Here is a 15158-nt window from a genome sequence, read left to right on the forward strand (position 1 = left end):
ATGCCTAGTAGTGCTATTGCTGGATCAAATGGTATTTCTATTTTTAGCTCTTTGAGGTATCTCCAAATTCTGTTCCACAGAAGTTGTACTAATTTGCAGTCCCACCAGCAGTGTAAGAGTGTTCCTAACTCTCCACATCCTTGCCAGCATTTGTTGTCTTGGGACTTTTTGATAAAGGCCATTCTCACTGGAGTTAGGTGATATCTTATTGTGGTTTTGATTTGCATTTCCCTAATGATTAGAGATGTTGAACATTTTTTTTTATATGTTTACTGGCTGTCATTCTGTCTTCTTTTGAAAAGTTTCTGTTCATGTCCTTTGCCCATTTATTGAGGGGGTTGTTTGATTTTTTCTTATTGATTGTTTTGAGTTTTATATAGATTCTTGTTATTAGGCCTTTATTGGATGTGTAGAAAGCAAATATTTTCTCCCATTCTGTAGGCTGTCTATTCACTCTAATGATAGTTTCCTTGGCTGTGCAGAAGATTTTTAATGTGATCAGGTCCCATTTACTTACTTTTGTTGCTGCTGTGATTGCTTTGGGGGTCTTAAATTCTTTGCCTAGGCCGGTGTCTGAAAGAGTCTTCCCTACATTTTCTTTTAGGATTCTTAAGGTTTCATGCCTTAGGTTTAAGTCTGTTATCCATTGTGAATTGATTTTTGTAAGAGGTGAGAGGTGGCGCACCAGTTTCCATCTTCTGCATGTAGTTATCCAGTTTTCCCAGCATCATTTATTGAAAAGAGATTCTCTTCTCCAGTATATATTTTTGTCTGCTTTGTCAAAGATTAGATGGCAATATGCAGGTGGTTTCATTTCTGGGTTCTCAGTCCTGTTCCAGAGGTTATATCTCTGTTCTTGTGCCGGTACCATGCTGTTTTGGTTACTATAGCCTTGTAGTAAAGCTTGAAGTCTGGTAGACTGATACTTCCCAGTTTGTTCTTTTTGCTTAAGATTGCTTTGGCTATACGACGTCTTCTCTGGTTCCATACAAAGCATAGAATTATTTTTTCTAGATCTGTAAAGAATGATGATGATACTTTGATAGGGATTGCATTAATTCTGTAGATCACTTTGGGTAGTATGGACATTTTAACAATATTGATCCTGCCAATCCATGAGCAAGGTAGATTTTTCCATCTGTTTACATCTTCTACAATTTCCTTTCTTAGTGTTTCGTAGTTCTCCCTGTATATGTCTCTCACCTCTTTTCTTAAATATATCCCTAGATATTTAATTTTCTTTGAAGCTGTTGTAAAAGGTGTGGCATTTTTTATTTGATTTTCAGCTTGACTGTTATTGGCGTATATGAATGCCACTGATTTGTGTGCATTGATTTTTTTATCCTGAGACTTTACTGAATTCATTTATCAATTCCAGGAATTTCTTGGTTGAATACTTGGGGTTTTCTAGATATAATATATCATCAGCAAAGAGTGAGAGTTTGATTTCTTCCACCCCCATTTGGACGCCCTTAAGTACCCTCTCTTGTCTAATTGCTCTGGCAAGAACTTCCAGCACTATGTTGAACAGAAGTGGAGATAGTGGGCAACCTTGTCTGGTTCCAGTTCTAAGTGGGAATGGTTTCAATTTTTCCCCATTCAGTATTGTATTGGCTATGGGTTTATTGTATATGGCCTTAATAATTTTAAGGTATGTCCCATCTATGCCTAGTTTGTTATGAGTTTTTATCATAAAGATGTGCTGGATTTTGTCAAATGCTTTTTCTGCATCTAGTGAGAGAATCATATGTTCTTTGTTCTTGCTTTTATTTATGCGGTGAATTGCATTTATAGATTTGCATATGTTGAACCAGGCTTACATCTCTGGGATAAAGCCCACCTGGTCATGGTGAATTACTTTTTTGATATGCTATTGGATTCAATTTGCTAAGAATTTTTTTGAGCATTTTTCATCTATATTCATGAAGGATATTGGTGTGTAGTTTTCTTTTTTTGTTGTGTCCTTTACTGGCTTTGGTATCAAGGTGATACTGCCTTCATAGAATGAATTGGGGAGAATACCATATTTCTCAATGTTGTGGAATAATTTCTATAGTATAGGTATGAGTTCTTTGTAGGTTTGGTAAAATTTGGGTGTGAACCCATCTGGTCCAGGACTTTTCCTTGTTGGAAGGTTTTTAATTGCTGCTCCAATTTCTGTGCTTGATTTTGGTCTGTTCAACAAACACTGGCATTTTGAAACAGCAACAATAAGCATGATAGAAATTGAATGACTTAGCGAAATGCTGCTTTTTTCAAACCAGTCCAAAGTTTTGTCTTTGAAAATGTGCATGACTCTGAAAAAATGGTTTGACTTCCAAAATTTTGTTCCACATCTGTCAGACAATCTCAAGACACCATCCAGAGCCTTTTACTTGCACTCGATTTTATGGTAAAATTTCCTGGTCTCCTTGGGAGGAAAATTTTTTTCTTCAAATGCTTTCATAATATTTCTGTAATATTTCATAGTAATAAGTAATAATTCATATATCATTTATCGTTACTCCTGACTAATGATTCCAAGGAGAGCTCTGGAGTAATCATGGCTGGTCAGAGTTCTTTAACAATGGACCAGAAAAACTATTTTGTATACCACTTCCTCAATCAAGCCTTGCCACATTTGTGCCAGTACTACACAGGGTAACTCTCTCTAGTGTCCTAACATAATCACAAACTTTCTCTTGAGCTTATGGAATTCTGCTAGAGTTAAATAATTTTTGTGTTTTTTTCTCTCCTGGAGGTTCCTATCCATCTTTTGATTGTTCAAGGAAAGTTTTGATTTTTGTAGATTATCCAGATTTTTTTCTCATTGATTGTCTGAGAGTGACATCCTTTACAGGTTTCTCCATTTTAATAAAAAGGGTAATTTAGAACTTATATTAAAAATGCAAATGGAATGGAGCAGGAGAAATGCCCAACTAAAACTGAGAATTCATATTTCCTGTAAGTTCAATTGCATCCCCTCAAAATTCATATGTTAAAGTTTTATCCCCCAATACCTCACATGTGATCATATAGAGGGATAGAGTGTTTACTGAGGTACTTGTGTTAAAATATATTCATTAGGGTGTGCCCTCATCCAAAATGAATTGTGTGTGTATAAAACGGGGAAATTCACACACAGAGACAAGCCTAAAGGGAAGAATATGTGAAGAGACATAGGGAGAAGTTGGTCATCTGCAAATCAAGGAGAGAAATCTATAACAGATCCTTCCTCATATTGCTCAGAAGGAAGCAACCCACCAGATACATTGATTAGGACTTCTAGCATCCAAATCTGTGAGCAATAAATTTCTCTTTTTTAAGCCACTCAGTGTTTGGTATTTTGTTAGTATAGCTCTAGCAAAATAATGCCAATTTTGGTGCCAGGTGCCAGGAAGTGGTGTGATGCTGTAACAAACACCAAAAAAAAAAAAAAAAAGTGAAAGTGGCTTTGAAACTGCATAATGGTGCAGATGTTGGAAGGGCTTTGAAGTGCATGATAGAATAGCCAAGAGTGTCTTTAAGAAAGTGCTGGAGAAATATGAACACTAAATGGGATTCAAGTGAGAGCTCAGAAAGAAAAGAAGAGTGCTATAGAGAAAGAATATATTATCTTAGAAAATGCATATATCTTCATGAACATGTTTCTAGAAATATGAATGTTTAAGGTACTTTCAGATGAGGTCTCAGGCAAAAATTAGCAGCATATTATTGTAAACACCAGGTAAGGGGGTCCTTGCTTTAGAGTCATAGAGAATTGGGATGAATTATGTTTTAATGTTTTGTAAAAACTAGAACTTGTGAGTGATAGACATTTAGCTGAGAAGATTCCTAAGCAAAGTTTTGAAAGTGCAGCCTGATTTCTCCTTGCTGCCTACAATAAATTTGAAAAGACAGAGATAAAATTAAAGAAACCACTAAGGGAAAAGAATTCAGAATTTGATGATTTGGAAGATACTCAGCCTATCCAGATAGCCTGTTCTGGAAACAAGTCCAAGAGTATGGCTGGAAAGCCATTAGCTAAAGAGGTGAGGCATGTGACTCATGGATCTAATGAACCATCTCGGCAGTATCTAGGAATAGAAATATGGTTATACAAGAAAGACCTGTGTAGGACCCTCTTGTCTGATGTCTCATACTCCATGAATTGCACAGCTGCCAACAAGGTTTTTGAGAACTTTATACCAGCACAAATGTTGTAAGCTTGTACCAAAGAAGACATATGGGACAAACTGAAGAAAGATGATTAGACTTCTGGGATTATACAGGCAGAAAAGGGGCCAATAGATACATCCAGTTGCAAATATGGATTGTTCTTCAATGAAAGGGAAGAAGGACCACAAAGTTGGTTCACAGGTTGGCAGACTGCTCAGAGTACTCAGAGGCACAGTCCTAGGGGATGGAGCTTTCTCCTCCTTAGTTCCATAGAGGGATACCACCTCCTGGGTGCAGAGTTAGGACCACCTTTCCAGTTTCAGAGGGATGAGTTGCAGAATATTGGGACAGGAACAGAGGCCACCATCTACAGGGCAGAGAGATTCTGACCCACACTGGTGGGTTCAGAAGACAGAACATTGAGCCTAAAAGGATGATTTTCAATCATTACAAACTAATGAAATTTTCCCTACTGAGTTTTGAACTCTTTCAGGAACTGAGACCCATTGTTTCCAATTACATCCCTTTGAATTCATAATGGCTATCCTATGACTATCCCACTATTGTAATTTGGAAGCAGATAACTTATGTGGATCACAACTTCATAGAATGAAGAGGAGTTTCACCTCAGCTTTAATCATATCTGGAATCTCACCCATACCTGATTTGTAAGATATGTAGATGAGATTTTGGCTTAGGGTGGATCCTGGAAAGGGTTATGACTTTGAAGATTCTGAGATGGGGTCAAAGTACTTTAGAGGTGAGGACATGAATTTGGGGAGGTCAGAGGGCTGACAATTATGAATTAAAATGTGTTCCCCTAAAATTCATATGTTGAAGTACTGTCCCCCAATATTTCAGAATATGACCTTATTTGGAGATAGTCTGTAAAGAGGTAAACATGTTAAAATGAAGTCATTAGGTTAGGCCCTAATACAATATGACTGGTGTCCTTATAAAAAGAGAAAGTTTGAACACACAGACACACACAGAGGGAAGGCTATGGGAAAGGACAACTTAAAGGCAAAGGGAGAGGCCTGGAACAGCTCCTTCCCTCACATCTATCTCTGTGAAGGAACCAACTCAGCTGACACCTTGATTTTGGACCTGAAATCTCCTACACTGTGAGACAATAAGTATATATTGTTTAAGACACTCAGTCTCTGTCACTGTGGACAGCAGCACTAGAAAGCTAATATAATATTCTAAAATCATCATGTTTCATAACACACAACCAAACAAAGAAACAGCAGGCAAAGAATCACACTCATTGAATTATGTTTCCCCATCAATCTGCAAGGCTGAACAACCCAAAAAGGATCTTGCTGGTTAAGCCTGAGACACGTGATTACACTTTGGCTGTGGCTCATGGTGCACGTCTCTCATTGGCTGACTGAGAGCACAGTGGGGTTGAGTTGCTCTGATTGGACACTGTCATCATCCCCATGATGAACAGATACAAGTAAAGAATTGTGTTTACAAAAGCAAATGATTATGGCCTTTAAAAGAACAGAATCAGATAAATGTAAATGAGTTACAGTAATAACTGCAGTTTCCAGGGAGCCTGGAATTATTTCTTGAACTTTTTGTTTTGATTATTCCTGTACTGTGTTTGGGTCCTTGTTTATGTTCATAAATTAAATCCAAAATACAGATAATGTCAAAAAAAGTTTGATTGGAGTATGTTTATCCCATTAATACTATTTTCCTTTTATAGATGTGTATAATTTGTTATTTAAGTAGTAAATCTGTTTCTCTGTTTTTTTTCAGTAAAGCAAACCAGTATTGCTCAATAGGTATCCCCTTTCCTCAATTACCCATTGAAATGAATAAGCATATGTGTTAGCTTTCCCTTATGATTTTCACATCAAACATTTTTCAGCTCTCCTTCCTAAAATCCATCTGTGTCAGTTCCCTTGTCTTCCCAGGCTTCAATCCACAGTCCCATTTTGGTACATTTCAATGTTGTTTCACTAATGGTCCTATTTGATTTCTGAATTTGGAAGTGTAAAACACCCATATGTTTACCTAAAAGGAAGAAGCTGAAGCACAAAATATGATTTAAAGAGTTTATTTGAGCCAAAGTGAGGACAGCTGCCTGGAAGACTCAGACCCAAGTAACCTCAGATATGAGCTCCTTTTAGCCTATGTTGCAAATAGGTTTTTAAAGGCAAAAAAGGGGGACAGGATGCCAAATTGTTTTTCAGGAATTCTCATTGGTTTACAGAAATAACATTGATTAGTGATTGACCATGTGTTGTTAAGCTATAGAACGTGGGTTATAGTGTCCCATGCTTCTTTATTAGGTTAATTTATAGATACTTGTGGCAATAACAAGCAGTTTCAAGAGATGAATGCATAGCTCATGGGGGGGGGAGTAGGACATGATTGCTGTCTCATTTTAATGTCCCTCTGGGCCTGATAATTTCAAAGGACATGCATTCTTCAGATAAAAGTTATTTTCTTTTCTCACACAGCACAATAAAAATATCCTAATGGATTCGATTTCTTAAAATGACTGCTCACATAAGGAGAATGGTTGTATGTATGAGAATGAATGTGCATGAATAACTTTGAAAAAAAATTTCAATGTCAGATTGAGAAACACTGTGTAAAAGAAAATAAAATTTCAGGACCCTCCAAATTTATTATGCCAAGGGGGAAGTTAAGCCCTGGAGACTGAATCACATAGCACGTTTGCAATTCTGCTTTGTAGATGATAGATTAACTCTCTTCCTCCTTGTTCTTCATCTGGAGAACTAGGAGAGACCAGAGACCAGACCTCCCCCATTCTAATCACTGATCTTTGTTATAGATTAACTGCCTCCTTTATTGGCCTGTACCTAACTCATACCAGATGGCCCCCAAGACTCCATGACCATTACATCTTCTGTGTGGAATGTTAAATATACCTTTTCCAAAAGAAAAAGACCACCTCCACAAATCAGATCATTGTAACTATGCATTAAGACATACATAGAATGATGTTGAAATTCTCTTAAGCCAACCTAAACTTTGTCTATATAAATGATCCCAAACTTCTACACTTAGGAACACTGACTTCCATTCTTTGGAATCTATGCTTCCTTGGTAGCCTGTTTTCAAACTTTACACTTTAATAAACTCTCTTTGTACTAGATTGTGAAACTATTGATTATTTTAGGTTGACAACTGGAGTTTTGAAGCAGTATTGATAAGCATGTTAAAAATTAAGTGGATTAGTGAAATATATTTATTTTGAACTGATCCACAGTTCTTTCTCTGAAAAGGCACATGGCACTAAAAAGAGCCTTTGGCTTCTAAAGTTTTGTTCTGGATATGTATAACAATCCCAAAAAATCACCCAGGGATATATTTTTACAACTGAGTTTGTGGTAGTTTTTCTTTGTCCCTTGTGCAGCAAGCAATTTTTTTCTAATCCTTTCATAAGATATGTCTAATATTCCAATTAATAGTAAATAATAATCTTGATGAAGGAGCTTATTTGTAATACATCCTCTTTCTCTTGATCCCCAGAGCAGGTCTGGAGGTGAAATTGCCTCCTTCCCACCTGCACGACTCAGGGAAGCCCTCTCTAGTATCCTGCCCTGCCCTGACTTTCCTCTTGAGCAAGGAGACATCTGTCAAAGGTGGAATAATCTTTTGGGGGGTTTCTCTCGGAATGTTCCTTCCCACTTCTGATGGGCTCAAAAAAAGTTTTCAGTTTTGTCCTTTATCCAGCTTTTGTCTTATTGGTTAACTGAGATGGACATCACTTCCAGGTTTTCTTTTTACATACCAATCAAAAGGGTTATGTACAACTTCTTATAAGTTCAAATTGGACAATTAACAAAAATGATCAAATATTGTGCTTTTAGGAAAATCATAATAAATTTAAAGGCTTGAAATCCCGGATAATGTTCTCTCTCCACAGATGTAGGAAGGTACAAATCAATTTAAAAGAAAAGCAATTTAAAAATCATCAGCTGCTTTGAAAATCAGCACAGTACTTATAGAAAAAAATTTTTACAAAGTGTCATTGGACTATAAAACACAACTGAATTTGGAACATATTAACATGAATAGTAACATTTCTATATTTGAGGAAAGAGGCATCATTTTAGATATCTGAATGGTTAATCATTCTTCTTTTAATTAAATGAAAGGAGTAAGAAACATGTCCCACTTTCCATTCTAAATTAACATCTTTAAATCACCATAAAAAAAAACAAATAAGAAAACAAGCAACAACAGGCAAGGAATCACACCCTCATCCTGTCCAACTCCAGGCACAATATCATAGGAAAACTGTTATTGGTTAAACTCCAGTCACTCCTCCACACTTTGGGCCAATGGCTGTGGCTTAGGGGCTGCATGTCCATCCTTGGCTACTACAGTGGAAACTGGAGCATCAACTGCTCTCAGTGGACAGCCCCACCACCTATACATAATAGGAGGTAGTGAAAGTTTGGATTTTAAAGGGGAAAAAATTTTAAGCTGCAAAAGAATAAAGTAGGATAAATCCAAATTAAGTAGGATAATAATTCCAGAGTTAGGGAAATTGGCATGAGAATTGTTTCTTGAAAGTTTCTTTTACCCATTTATATTACATGTTTGTGTCATAACTGATGAACTTAAATGGTTTCCTAATATGCCATATGTTTTAAAGATTTGATTGTGGGATGTTTGATTTTTATACCTGCTTCTGCAGTTTAGCTGCAGACATATCACACACAACCTATCCCAGAATAGTTCTATCATACACTCTTGGCACAATGGAAGTGAAAAAGGTAAATGACATTATTACATAAATCATTGTGACCTGATTGATCCTTATAGATGGTGATCTAGAAATACAACTGAGGAAATGACCATTTAGTAAATCAATTAAATGCAGAATCATTAAACAAAATTCATTGTTTTCATTGGAACAAATTGGACCCCCAAATATAAATTACAGTAGAGTTGACAATGTTCAGTTCACGGTAAAAATGCCTTAAAGCTCTGCAAGATGCCACATGCCACCTGCCCCCCAAAAGTGGTAAGACGACACCTGCCACGTGCCCTGGAAATCCAATGTCCCTCATGGCGTGATACAGCTCTTTTGGGACAACTGAGGTGGCTCTTAAAAGAGTCTTTGGGTTTTGGTGCTCAGGAGGGCCTGAAGCAGCTCACTTGTGGTGAGTGTATCTGAGGACGGCCTTGTTGCCCTTGGACACGGCGTGCTTGCCCATTTTCCCTGGCAGCACCAGGCGCACGGCCATCTGGATCTCTCTGGAGGTGATGGTTGAGCGATGGATATAGAGGGCCAGGCGGCCGGCCTCCAGGGCGATGCACTCAAAGATGTCATGAAGGAACGAATCCATCATGCTCATGGACTCCTGGGACAGACTGAGGCCATCCTGGATCTGCTTCAGAACCCAGGGGAAGTAGGTGGTGAAGCTGTCGCTGCCCCGAGTGGGGCGATGGCCACGACGCCTTGGCTGCTTCTGTGTCTCAGTTGTTGTTGATTCAGCCTCTTCAGGCTCCTTGGCACCAGGGCAGGCCTCAGAGGACATCTCAGAGGCAGGCTCGGCCATGATGGACAGCTGTCAGGGGCTCTGGAGAACCGAAGATGGCGCTGTGGCTGTTTGGGACCCTTTTGTAGTCGCTGGGTTGATCAACGTCACAGGCCAACTTGCCCTCTGACTGGAGGAAACGCCACGTGGGGAGCCTGTCAGCGAGCCTCGGGGGTGCTTAAGGTGATTGGATAGTCCTCCTGGGGTGGGACATTGCTTCCACCAATCAGAGTGGGCGTCTGCTGACCTAAGCGTTTTCTGTTGCCTGATTCAGGGAAAGTTACCAAGATGCCCCACACAGCAAAAGGTCATCTGACCATATCAGCTATTTGATGCCACACCATGAGCATTTGAAAGACATTACCAAAATCTCCTCAAGTGTAGCAATTTTAGGTTCAGTTCCTTAAGAGTCTGCCCTCCAGAACCCAGGTCCATCATACCAGAGAAATGAATTATGGCCACATTTGGGCCATTCCTGAGAATCTATTGTTATCCTTGGCTAAGTCACCCTGACTTGAACAGGAACTCACAGCCATGGCCTGCAGAGTGCTCCTGGAAGGAAAGGGAACTCGGTGTCCAGCTCCTGCCTCCTGTTATGATCAAACCCCTCACTGAATCTGGAAGAGGAGAAATGGTAAAATCACATAGCCAAAGAACACCAACAAAAATTGTTATATTTGAAAAGTATGTAAGAACATTCAATATTTACCAAGTTAATACTGTATTCTTAACAATAGTTAGCTCCTAAAAGTTACCCTACGTGTTACAATTGCTGAATACACATTAGAGCTGTTGCATCTTTAAAAATTCCTAAATTTTTATAAAACTAATTCTCAAAGAAACCTTATGACGGAAAAGGAAGAAGGGTATCAATAATATGGAAATGTTTAAAACTTACAAGAATCTATGGTAAATCATACAATAACATTTCCTCAATGTATTTATGTAAAACCAAATTGCAGAAGTTGACCCACAAACATGACTTAAGAACTTGAATATTAATAATAATTGAAATAATGGAGGACACCAATGACCTGTCATCCCAAATGACCAGGATTCCGATGGGGTTTTCCTTTAGACATTTAAAAACCAGCTAACTACTGACTAGGTCATGTAGGTGCCTCTGTTGTGAATGAGATAAAGGCCCTTAAAAAGATATTTCACACAGCAGTCATCCCTTTTTGCCCTTTTGTCCCTTTCCCCATGTGAGGACACAGCATTCATCCCCTCTCAAGGATGCAGCAACAAGGCACCATCTTGGAAGGAAAGAGGAGCCCTCAACAAACATGGAACCTGCCTGCACCTTGGTCTTGGACTTTCCAGCTTCCAGAAATGTTAGAAATAAATTTCTATTGTTTATAAATCACCCAGTCTGTGGTATATATATTGTTATAGCAGCACAAATGGCCTAAGGCAGTGCTCAACATCACTAATCATCAGGGAACTGCACATCAAACACACAATGCATTATCACCTCACACCTGTTGGGATGGCTACTACTTAAAAGTCAGTGATAAGAACAGTTGGCGAGGGTTTGGAGAAAAGGGAACCCTTGTTCACTGTTGATGGGAATGTAAATTAGTACAGACGTTATGGAGAAGAGAATGGAGGTTACTCAAAAGATTAAAAATAGAACTCTCATATGACCCAGCAATCCCACTTCTGGGTATATACTGAAGGAATTGAAATTAGTACATTGAAGTGATATGTGCACTCCCATGTTCACTGTTATATTATTAACAATACCAACCTCAGTGTCCACAGACAGATGAATTGATGAAGAAATTATGATGTTTGTATCTACATATACCTATACATATAGATATATAAACATGCACTGTAATATTATTCAGCTTTAGAAAAGGAGATACTCCTATTTATGACAACATACATGAACCTTACACTGCGACAGCAGTGTAAGTCCCATTGGCCACTGTCTCAGCCAAGGAAGGATCTGCAGCCCCTGAACCACAGCCACTGGCTCCATGGTGAAAATATGACAGGGACTGAACCAATACAGGTCTTTCTGGGTGTGCATCCTTGGAGATTGAGGTGAAATTTTGTGTTTTTCTTTTCTTGCTGTCAGTTTGTTTTCCCTATTGTTTGTTTACTTTTAATCATGGTGATTTAAGTACATAAATCCAGAGCTATGAGTCAAAATGTCTCCAGCTTATTCCATCAATAAGGGAATAATTGAAATGTATTAAGAGACTTAAAGTGATTGCACCAGCCCCACCAGGTTGTCTGCCTCAAAATTTGGAATGTTCAGATTTTCTTTTTTTTTTTTTTAATTATTTAAGACCTTTATTAACAGGTGCTTGCAGTTTGTTGACTTTTTTGAAAAAATCAAGTTGTAAACCTTTATTACAAATTAAAAATGAAGTTCTCATCAGAGAAATGCAAATCAAAACCACAATGAGATATCACTTAACCCCAATGAGAATGGCCTTTATCAAAAAAACCCAAAACAACACATGTTGGCGTGGGTGTGGAGAGACAGGAACACTAATACACTGCTGGTGGGACTGCAAACTAGTGCAACTCCTGTGGAAAGCATTATGGAGGTATCTTAAACAGATTCAAGTAGACCTGCCATTTGACCCAGCAATCCCATTATTGGGCATATACCCAAAGGAAAAAAGGTCATTCTGCAACAAAGACACATGTACCCGAATGTTTATAGCAGCACAATTCACAATAGCAAAGATGTGGAAACAACCCAAATGCCCATCAATACATGATTGGATTAGTAAGCTGTGGTATATGTATACCATGGAATATTACTCAGCTATAAGGAATAATGAAGATACGACATCTCTATGGTTCTCCTGGAGAGAGTTGGAACCCATTATATTAAGTGAAGTATCCCAAGAATGGAAAAACAAGCATCACATGTATTCACCAGAAAATTGGTTTCCCTGAACATCACCTAAATACACATCTGGGAATGACACCAATCGGATATCAGACTGAGGTGGGGGTGTGGGAGGGGATGGGGGTATGCCTACACAATGAGTGCATCGCGCACTGTTTGGGGAATGGTAACGCTTGAAGGTGCTGACTCGGCAAGGGGGGGGTGCGGAAGGGAGGGATATATACCTACATGATGGGTGCAATGCGCACTACCTGGGGAACAGACACGCCTGGAGCTCTGACTTGGGGGGAAAGGTGGTACATGGGCAACGTATGTAACCTACAATTCTGTATCCCCCATAACAATAAGATGAAAATAATAATAATAATAAAAAATAATAAAAATGAAGTTCTTAAAAATCTCAACTTGACCAGATATGAAACAATTTAAAAACCTTTAAAGGCGCATTGAGAAAAACCAGGCTTTTTTTAGAAAACATGTTTGTCATTACCAAAAAAGACATCTTTAGGTAAAAATAATAAAAACCCCATGCTGCATAGATAATGCAGATAGTTCTAGTTATCTGGTCAACGGGCAAAAAGCAAGCACTTAAGGTCTTCAGCTCCAATCTTGTTCATTTCTTATTGCTGGAATTTCATATTCATTTCTTCTTGTTGGATGACTAAACCGGACGATGGTGGAGATGGTAAGCCGGCATTTACTCAGCCCCGCCCTGCTCAGCCTCGGGAGCGGACGAATTCTCAGCTGGTGGATCGGCTGCTTTTGTGTCTTTGCCGTCTTGTGGTTTAGGGTTTTCTGGGCGTCTGCGTCGGTAATTGAAGTTGCGGCGGTACCGACGTTGAGGCGGCTGCTGACCTTGGGTCTCATCTCCTTGATTCTCTTTATCCTCTTCATTGCCGTCCTCTCTGGGCTGTCTTTGGCGAGGAGGGCCCCTGCGGAATCGTGGTCTATAACCCTGATACATATTCTGTCTTACTGGTGGTCTACCTTGTTCTCCTGCACCCTGGTTGTCAGCACCCTCCATCACTTCTCCCTGTACAGGAGGGTTGGGACACGGCGGTCGCCGCCCATAGGGTCTCCGCATGTAGTAAGGTGGGAACCTTCGCCTGCGGTAGGGCGGGCGTGGCTGGGCCTGGCCTTCAGGAGCGCTCTCCGATCCCTCATTCTTTTCCCCACTCTCAGTATTCTGGTAACTCTGCTGGGAATTGCGTGGAGGACCCCTGCGACGTGGAGAGCATCTATAATGGTTAGGGTCTGCTGCGTATTTACTGCCTTGAACTGGAATTCCACCAGGGCCTGCAATATTTGCTGCCTCCGCACCCTTTTCTCCTTCAACAACATCAAACTCCACAGTTTCTCCATCTCCTACACTGCGAAGGCACTTCCTGGGGTTGTTCTTCTTTATGGCAGTCTGGTGTACAAATACATCTTCTTTGGTGTCATTCCTGTTGATGAAACCATATCCGTTTCTTACATTGAACCATTTTACCGTCCCCAAAACCTTCCTTGCGATGACCTTCTTGTCCCCGCCGGCAGGGGCCGCCGATGTGAGGCCGCCCGGGCCGCCGCTCGCTGCGCCGCTGCCCGTGGTGCCGGGCTTGGTGTCGGCAGCGCTGAGGGCGAGGGCGAGGGCGGGGGCGGGGGGGGGGTGGAGGGGGCGGCGGGCGGCTGCTGGGTTTCGGCCTCGCTGCTCATGGTTGCGGTGGTGGTGACTGGGGCCGGCTGCGGCAGCTGCGGCTCCTCCCGATATGTGATGGTAACTAGGCCGGCGGCGGCGGTGGGGCTGCGCAGGGCTCTCTGGGGTCCGCTCTCCGCTCCCGCTACCGATCGAACTCCAGATTGTCTTTAACAATTTTTTACCACCAAGCTCATGTACCTGAAAAAAATAAAGCCCACTACATTCACTTGATAGGACAAAACCCAGCCCCCAGCGCATTGGCAATACTGGTTGAATATTTGTCCCCTGCAAAATTCATATTGAAACTTAACATGCAATGCAATTATATTGTCAATCTAAATAACAGATACCGAGAGGCTCTAAAAGAAAATAACGTTTATTTGGGAACCAGGCATTGTCAGGGGAATGCAAGCACCAAAAACTACGTGCCTATGGAGGGAGGTAAAGATAGACAAAGGGTTTTAAAGGGAAAACGAGGAGGATTCCATTGTTGTTTTGAGATGATTGTCCTTGGCTACAAAGATCAATAACAAAAGTGACACCAGTCCAATATTGGCTAGGCAGTTGCTGGGCAGATGTCCTCACAGAAGTATTTTTTGTGTGTAGTTGGGATGACTTTAGTGAGAGTTTATGAGTTTTTCAATCTTTTCTGATAGTTTTTGTTATCAGGCATTTTTGTTTGTGAGCAGTTTTTTTCATAGTTTTTCCTGGTTCTATTTGTCAGGATTTTTTTCAACACAAGTGACTCCATTTTGATTTTGACAACTTTCATCCTATAAGAGGTGGGGACTTTAGGAGGTGATTGGGTCATGTAGGTGCCTCTGTTGTGAATGAAATAAAGGCCCTTAGAAAGATGTTTCACACAGCAGTCATCCCTTTTTGCCTTCTGTCCCTTTCCCCACGGGAGGATATAGCATTAATCCCCTCTCAA

At 40.1% G+C, this 15158-nt stretch overlaps 1 pseudogene; it reads right to left on the bottom strand.

The window, feature by feature from the left end:
• Positions 1-13181: 13181 nt before the first annotated feature.
• Positions 13182-14349, bottom strand: LOC138378238 (Y-box-binding protein 1 pseudogene; annotated as a pseudogene).
• Positions 14350-15158: the final 809 nt, after the last annotated feature.

The sequence above is a fragment of the Eulemur rufifrons genome, chromosome 30 (genome assembly GCF_041146395.1).
Source record: "Eulemur rufifrons isolate Redbay chromosome 30, OSU_ERuf_1, whole genome shotgun sequence".
In the NCBI taxonomy this organism is placed as follows: domain Eukaryota; kingdom Metazoa; phylum Chordata; class Mammalia; order Primates; family Lemuridae; genus Eulemur; species Eulemur rufifrons.